Source organism: Octopus sinensis, linkage group LG2, assembly GCF_006345805.1.
Source record: "Octopus sinensis linkage group LG2, ASM634580v1, whole genome shotgun sequence".
In the NCBI taxonomy this organism is placed as follows: domain Eukaryota; kingdom Metazoa; phylum Mollusca; class Cephalopoda; order Octopoda; family Octopodidae; genus Octopus; species Octopus sinensis.
In genome coordinates, this window is record NC_042998.1 from 41,810,984 (window position 1) to 41,819,114 (window position 8,131).

Below are 8,131 nucleotides of genomic sequence, written 5' to 3' on the forward strand. Positions count from 1 at the left end.
TGAAGTTATATGCACCGTTGCCATAAATGATACCAACATTTTTTCAACCTACAGCCTATTGCTCTTCTACAGATTGATATGGCTGATGTCCATCCTGAACATTTACAAGAAAAAATGTCCAAAATCTTACAAGAGCATGAGTTTTATTGAAAGAACTCAAGGGCAAGATGGTGGTGCTAAACATTGGTGGTCCTTATAATATACAAATTAATATTAGGAAACGCAGATAATAACTGAGTGGTAGATGGTGATTATTAGTAGATAAGTCATCATGAGAAAATGTCTCACAAACTCCTCTTCTTCAGATATATGCCTTCTTTACATAACATATACTGCAATATAATTAAAAACTAGAAAGCTTAATTAAGGCTGAATTTTTTAAAGAATTATTGTCACAGATCAATTTTAGTATCTATTTGGTGTCCTTTAACCCTTTCGTTACTGTATTTATTTTGAGATGCTCAGTGTTTCTCTGAATTATTTTAGATATAACAAAGAATTTTGTAAAATAACTTAGTTATCATTAAGCAAGTGTTAGGAACATAAATTGTAACAAAGGATTGGTGGAAGGTTTTGATTCAAAACTAATGAGAACAAGACATTTGTACTACATAGCCAGAGCTGGTTTCAGCTGGGTTGGTAATGAAAGGGTTAAACATGCATAAATTAAATTTGTCTAAAAGTACCAAGCATTATGTGTAGCAGCATTTAAAAATATTATCAATTAACTGTCGGTTGGCAGAAAGGGTAGCTTAATATTGGTTCCAAATTTTGGCACAAGGCCAGCAATTTCAGAGGAGTAAGTGAATTACATTAATCCCAGTGCTCAACTGGTACTTATCTTATTGACCCAGAAATGATGAAAGGCAAAATCAACTCCAGTGGAAATTGAACTCAGAACATAAAGAGGGATGAAACAAAGCTAAGTATTTTACCTGGCATGTTAACGATTCTACCAGCTCACTGCCTTAGGGTTACATAATATTACAAACACTTATAGGTATGTTTGTAGTAGTTGTGTTTATAAGGCCTCTCTAAAAGTAGTATAGCCAAGGTATTATTTAGGATCAGGGAAAAAATCTGAAGAGCTTGGGTTTATATATTACAGGAAATAGTAAGAGGGAGAGAGAGAGAGAGAGAGAGAGAGAGAGAGAGAGAGAGAGAGAGAGAGAGAGAGAGAGAGAGAGAGAGAGAGAGAGAGAGAGAGAGGGTATGTGTTCTGTGATGAAAATATATGTCCCATGATGAAGATATGATTCCCATAAGGAAAGTGGCATATAGAAGATATGTTAGATAAAAGAGATATGTATGCTGTAAAGTAAGAAGCATACAATCTTTGGTGTAGAATCAAGAATATTCAACAAAGCATAGTGATGAAAAACAGAAAAGCAGGTCAGTTAATAAAATTTGTGAGAAATGATACAGAGTCAATAAAAATATTCTCTGATGGTGGACATAACAATCTAATCTACTTCAAGAACACCAAGATAAATCATGTTCTATAAGACTCATTCTATACATGTTAAAAACAGATTAAATCCTCAGTCACAACTAATGTTAAGCCTAGAGTAAACCATAAAATGCCAACCAACTGATTGGCAAATACTACGATCATTAACCACAGACAATTTGCTTTTATTTTTCTCAGTCAATTGCACTGATACTACATTGACTTCTGCTTTTGTAAGCTCTGTCTCATCTTCATCAAATAAAGCAGTTTTGGTAATATTTTCCAGGAAGTTAATTAAAGACAATCCTAGCATAAGAAGTGAATTCTTTTTATGGTAATTAAGTTGTTGTTGAGCTTCTGGTCAGCTCTGGACGAGCAGACAAATGATTAAAACTGTACCAGATGTGACCATAATTTTTTTCAATGCTTATATGAACTATAATATCCCAATATGCTTTTCTTTCTTTTTTTAATTGTAGGGTATGGTTTCAAGTAGATTCAGTTGCTATTTCCTTGAAGTCAACAGACTACATAAGGAATTTTTGTTAGCTTTGGAATTCAGAATATATATATGATGTAATTCTTAATGTTTTTAATTTTAAACTAACACCATTTATGTTTTTTTTGTATTGGTTCCCACTGACAGATTACTGCATTTTCTTGGGATATGGTTCTCATTGATGGCAAAAACCTAGATATTTGATGGGAATGGTAGAAGATTTCAGAATACAGAGAATTTAAAAATATAGGATTGATGCTTATTGAGAAGAGATAATTGAAAGAAAGAAAAATTTTGATCCTCACAGACACTATTGATAAATCCATAAATACCAGGTTTACCCTTTACGTATAGTGAAATTTTAAAAGTGATTGTTGCTGTCTAAACCTTGAAATTGTCAGAGATTATACTTATGAGGTATAACATATCTTGCTAATTTTAAGATGTAGAGAACATGGCAGAATCAGAAAACATTAGGTAAATAATGTTCTATGAGATCAGTAAAGAGAATAATGCTACTGAAATAATGTGAAAAGTTCAAGAAGTTTACTGCAAAGATATTCCACACATGAGAAAATGTCAAAGATAGTTTGAAAAGTTCAGGGTTGGTGACTCATGTTTGACAGATACAGTACACCTAGAATTGATAAGTTAATGTAGTTGCATTTGAGAATTGCTTCACAACTGTTGAAAAATTGACCTGGAAACTCAATTCATCTTGCAACATTCATCAATGTTTGATTTGAATGAAGAATTCTGGAGTCAATGTAATCGACAGGCCCCCACCTCCCCCAAAATTTCAGGCCTTGTGCCTATAGTAGAAAGGATTATTTGCCCCAGAAACTTGTTTGGTGAGATAATGTTGATAAGGTATATTTTCAGTTATGATCATCCACTTATCAGTCACTGCTGAAATTGCAACAAAATCAATCAAACCTTGGACTTAAAGGAAAAATACTTATGTTTTTATTCTATACCAAACTATCTGTATTTTATAATCATAGCAATAAAAAAAAAAGCTTTTGAATCATTTAGGCTGTTATTGATTGTAGTGGATTTAAATGTTCATTGCATTGTTTTTTAAGTTTTTGAAAAGTTAATGTAAATAGATTACAAATGAAATAACTTGACTGTTGAATCAGAGAGAGTTTTTAGTGCCAGGTAATTATTACTAATGGTAAAATGCAGGCATAGGCAAGCTAGGTGCAGCTGCGGTTTTGCAGATGTGCTTAAAAGTTTTCTTCCCAACCACATGGTTTTGGGTTGAGTCCCACTGTGTGACACCTTGGGTAAGTGTCTTCTAATACAACCTTGGACCAACCAAAACCTTGTGAGTGGATTTGGTAGACAGAAACTAAGAGAAGCTTGTTCTAAACTAAAAGAAAATGAAACTAAAAGAAGCTGAAAAGTTCATAGGCTGATATGAAGGAGTGATACTGGAGCTGTGAAATCTTGCATGCGTTAATTTCAACTCTTCTTATTAATAATTGCATTGTTTCTTTTCATTCCAGGTAAACTGACATCTGGCTCTTCAAAGAAGACTTGGAGAGTAACAAGTAGTTACTTCTCTTGAAAATGAACAAAATGGTATTGTGGTGTTATCAATCACCTGTAGGAAAAGGATTTAGCCCTCATAGACAGTCATGCCGACATGGTTACTACATTAGTATTTGATGCTCCAGCTTTATCAACAGGGCAAAAATTGGCAGGTGAATTTAGAAAGGGAAAGGAGAGTCTTGAAGATGACCCAATGTTTGGATGCCACTGAGGAAAATATTGTGTTCATCACATGCTGATGAATGACTAGCAACTGACTATAAATCAAATAACCAATGCTATTAGCATATCCCTTGAGAGAGTTGAGAATATTCTGCACAATGAACTTGGTATAATGAAGCTTTCTGCTTGGTGGGTGTTACATCTTCTGACATCTGATCAAAAGTACACTAGGCTGGTCACATCACAGAAGAGGCAGATCTAGCTGGTTTCCTAACCCAAGATAAGTGTTGGGTTCATCACTTTGAGCCAGAGACAAAGAGACAACCCATGCAATGGAAACACCATCCTCACCTGCTCCAAAGAGGCCCAAGTTGTTTCATCTGCAGGGAAGGTGATGGCCTCAGTTTTTTGGGATGTAAAAAACATCGCGTTTATTGACTATCTTCAAAAGGGCCACACCATCAATGAAGCAGTTATAAAAGGCTGTCATGATCAAACACCAAGGAAAACTGATGAAAAGAGTCTTGCTTCATCAGAACAATGTTCCAGCACACAAGTCCTTGGTTTCAATGGCTGCTGTGCATGACTGTGGCTTTGAACTGGTTGATCACTTTCCCTCCCTATTTTCTTGATTTGACCCCCATCTGACTACCTTCTGTTTTCCAACATGAAAAAACATTTAGCTGGAGACCAATATTGCAGTGATGACGTCATATCTGTTGTTGATGAATTTTTTACTAACAGGACAAAAGCTTCTTCAACAATAGGATCCAAGCACTGCAACACTGATGGAGGAACTGTATAGATCACATGGGGTGGGGGTAATGTTGAAAAATAAACCTCACCAATATTTTTCTGTCTATCTGTTTATCCCTATCGGTTTATTCATATCTGTCTGTCTTGCTTTGACTGGCTTCCATGCCAGTGGCATGTAAAAAGCACCATCCAATCATGGTCGATGCTAGCTCGTCTGGCCCCTGTGCCGGTGGCACATAAAAAGCACCCACTAACTCTTGGAGTGGTTGGCATTAGGAAGGGCATCCAGCTGTAGAAACACTGCCAGATCTGATTGGGGCATGGTGCAGCCTCCTGGCTTCACAAACTCCAGTTGAACTGTCCAACCCATGCCAGCATGGAAAACGGACATTAAACGATGATGATGATTTGGTTACATTCCCTGAAAATATCTTGGTCAACCTATGAACTTTTCAAGTAACCCTCATATATGTATGTGTGTGTGTTACTGTCTCCTTGTTTTGTATGATTGTTGTAAATGTCTCACCACCATACAACTGGCGTCCTTCATTTCCATCCTTCTGTGAAAACGTATCCTGTCATGAGGAAATATTACCTTACTTGGAAACAGGTGAAGGTTAGAAACAGAAAGAATTAACAGATTATGTAAGAAATAGAAAAATGTGGATATATTTTTCTGGAAATCCTTAAGAATCAAGAAAAGGAGTGGAAGACATAAATTATATTAGAATGTCTTTAATAATTCTAGAATCTATTATTTTAGAAACTGTAGAAGAGCAATAGGCTGTAGGTTGAAAAAATGTTGGTATCATTTATGGCAACGGTGCATATAACTTCATGCTTCTTGATTATGGATGAATGCATGTAGAGGTTGAATAATTTAAAGACAGATGCTAATTCAAAAGTATATTGTCTCAGATTAATGGATGTGATGTGATTGGATCTGTTTAATATTCAAATAAATAGGTGCATGTTAGGCAGTGTGGTAAGAAGCTTGCTTCCCAACCACATGGTTTTAGGTTCAGTTCCACTGTAAGAGCGCTTTGGGCAAGTGTCTTCTACTACAGCCCTGTGTCAATCAAAGCCTTGGGAGTGGATTTGGTAGATAGCAACTGTAAAAAGCCCATCATGTATATATATGTGTACCTCTCTCTCTGTATGTATATATGTGTATATATATTATATATATATATATATATATATATACTAGCTGTGTATAGAAATATATATATATATGGATATTTGAACCCTAACAGTTGATGCTCAGCCACCACAGTTTCACATGATTGATCTACAAACCAACCAATCAGTGTGAAGTTGTGGTGCGATATGCTTTTCTCAAGTTCTAAAATTTAACTCTTTGTCTCCTATAAAAACAGTTTGGTGCGTGACTCAGAGTCCAGATGGCTGACAGACTGCTGATGCCATGGACTGCTCTGGACTTTTGTGTAGACAATTCCCAGCACTCAGGCACACCACATATAGCTTTCTACATCCACAGAACAGTTTTTCTCTCTTCCTAGTCAGCAATTTTTAATATTGTTCATTGTAAATAACCAACGCCAAATATATTAGGTCTGGCAATAAATATCAAAGTTAAATGCTCGTGAATTTGCTTCAGTTATTATTCATGCTGTCTATGACATCCACATGTACTCTACAATAATGATAATTAAGCCATCCACTCTAGCATTGGCAACTCGGATGTTTGAAGTATAATGTCTGATCAAAACATATCAGAACTGGTACTATAAAAAGAAAACTACAACATATATCTATTCAGCTTTTAATTTCTTTTGAAGTAGTTGCCTTTTGAAGCTACACACTTTATCCAGCATCATTTCCATTGATGGAAGCATTCCAGGAACTCCTTGTTTGGGATAGCAAGCAGCTGCCTTGACACATTCTCATGGATTTTTGCAGGTCTTGAAATCTTGTTCCCTTCAAGTGGAATTTGATTTTTGCTTTGGTTTCCAGGGTAGAGCTATAGACCCATAATTCATCCTTTGTCATAACTGTTTTCATATATATATATATATACATATATATGTGTGTGTGTATAATAGTAATATTAGGGAGTACATAATCTATTTACTAATTATATACTGTTTATTTATTATTATGTACTTTATTGTGATCTAGATAAATGTTTTATTATATATTTTATTTTTTCTATATGGTGTTATTTACGTCTATCATTGTTTGAATTACATAATAGTGGTTTTTCTCTAATTTATATATATATATATATATATATATATGTACATATATATATATACACATGTATATATATATAAGATTCAGTCATTTGACTGTGGCCATGCTGGAGTACCACCTTTAGTCAAGGAAATTGACCACAGGACTTATTCTTTGTAAACTTAGTAGTTATTCTATCAATCGTTTTTGCCAAACTGCTAAGTTATGGAGATGTAAACACACCAACATAGGTTGTCAAGCGATGTTGGGGAACAAACAGACACACAAACATATACACACATACATGCACACACAAACACACATATATATATATATATATATATATATATAAATACGACAGGCTTCTTTCAGTTTCCGTCTACCAAATCCACTCACAAGTCTTTGGTTGGCCCGAGGCTATAGCAGAAGACAGTTGCCCAAGGTGCCATACAGTGGGACTGAACCCAGAACCATGTGGTTAGTAAGCAAGCTACTAACCACACAGCTACTCTTGTGACTATATTATATATATATATATATATATACACACACACAAATACATATATTTGGCAGGCTTTCATATGGTTTCCATCTACCAAATTCACTTATAAGGCATTGGTTGGATTGGAGCTATAGTAGAAGACATTAGTTCTGTGCAGTGAGACTGAACCTGAAACCATGTGGTTGCAAAGTAAGCTTTTTAACCTCAGAGCCATCTCAATTTAAAGGCTTATCTTTACAAAGGTGGGCTGTTGGATAATAAAAATAGTTGGATTATAACTAAATGCATTACACTTAATAGTTTTGTCCCATATGTCCAAGGGTTCAAATCTTTCCAAGATTGCTTGTATTTCATCTCTTTGAGGGTTAGTAAAAAAATAGTTTATATGTCCTGGCATCAATTCAGTTGACCATAGTCCCTATAACATAAACTTGTGACAATATAAGAAAGCATTATTAAGTCAAATGGTATAGTAGAACAATTGAGGAAAGGAGACAAGATAGCCAATTGATCCGAGTTCAAATACTACAAAGTCAACACTGTTTTGTCTACCCAGCTTTAATAAATAGATTAATGTAAGAAGTTAAATGAACTACTATGTTCTCCTACAACAAAATAGGCTCTCTGACTCATAAAGCACTCAACATGGTTGTTTTTTTATTAGCCAAAAGCTCACCAAATGACAAAATCTTTATAGGCTCCAAAAGACACCACAGTCTGAGAAGAATATTAAATGGGTTTTTTTTTCCGGTGGCTAGTAGGAAAACTTACCACTGACAAATTTGTTCTTGTATATTTGAGATACTATGGCAAAAATGAGCTTTAAAACGACGAGTATTTTTCACTGGCCACATATCTAATGATTTGGAAATTGACTAACGACAAAAAATTCAGACAAGATAAGACTGAGAAAAGAACCAATTAAAAATCATTATTCTTATGACGTCAGTGGTTACTATTTCCGGGAAAAATAGACTTGTTTTATTTTCTTACTCCTTTCTTTTTCTGA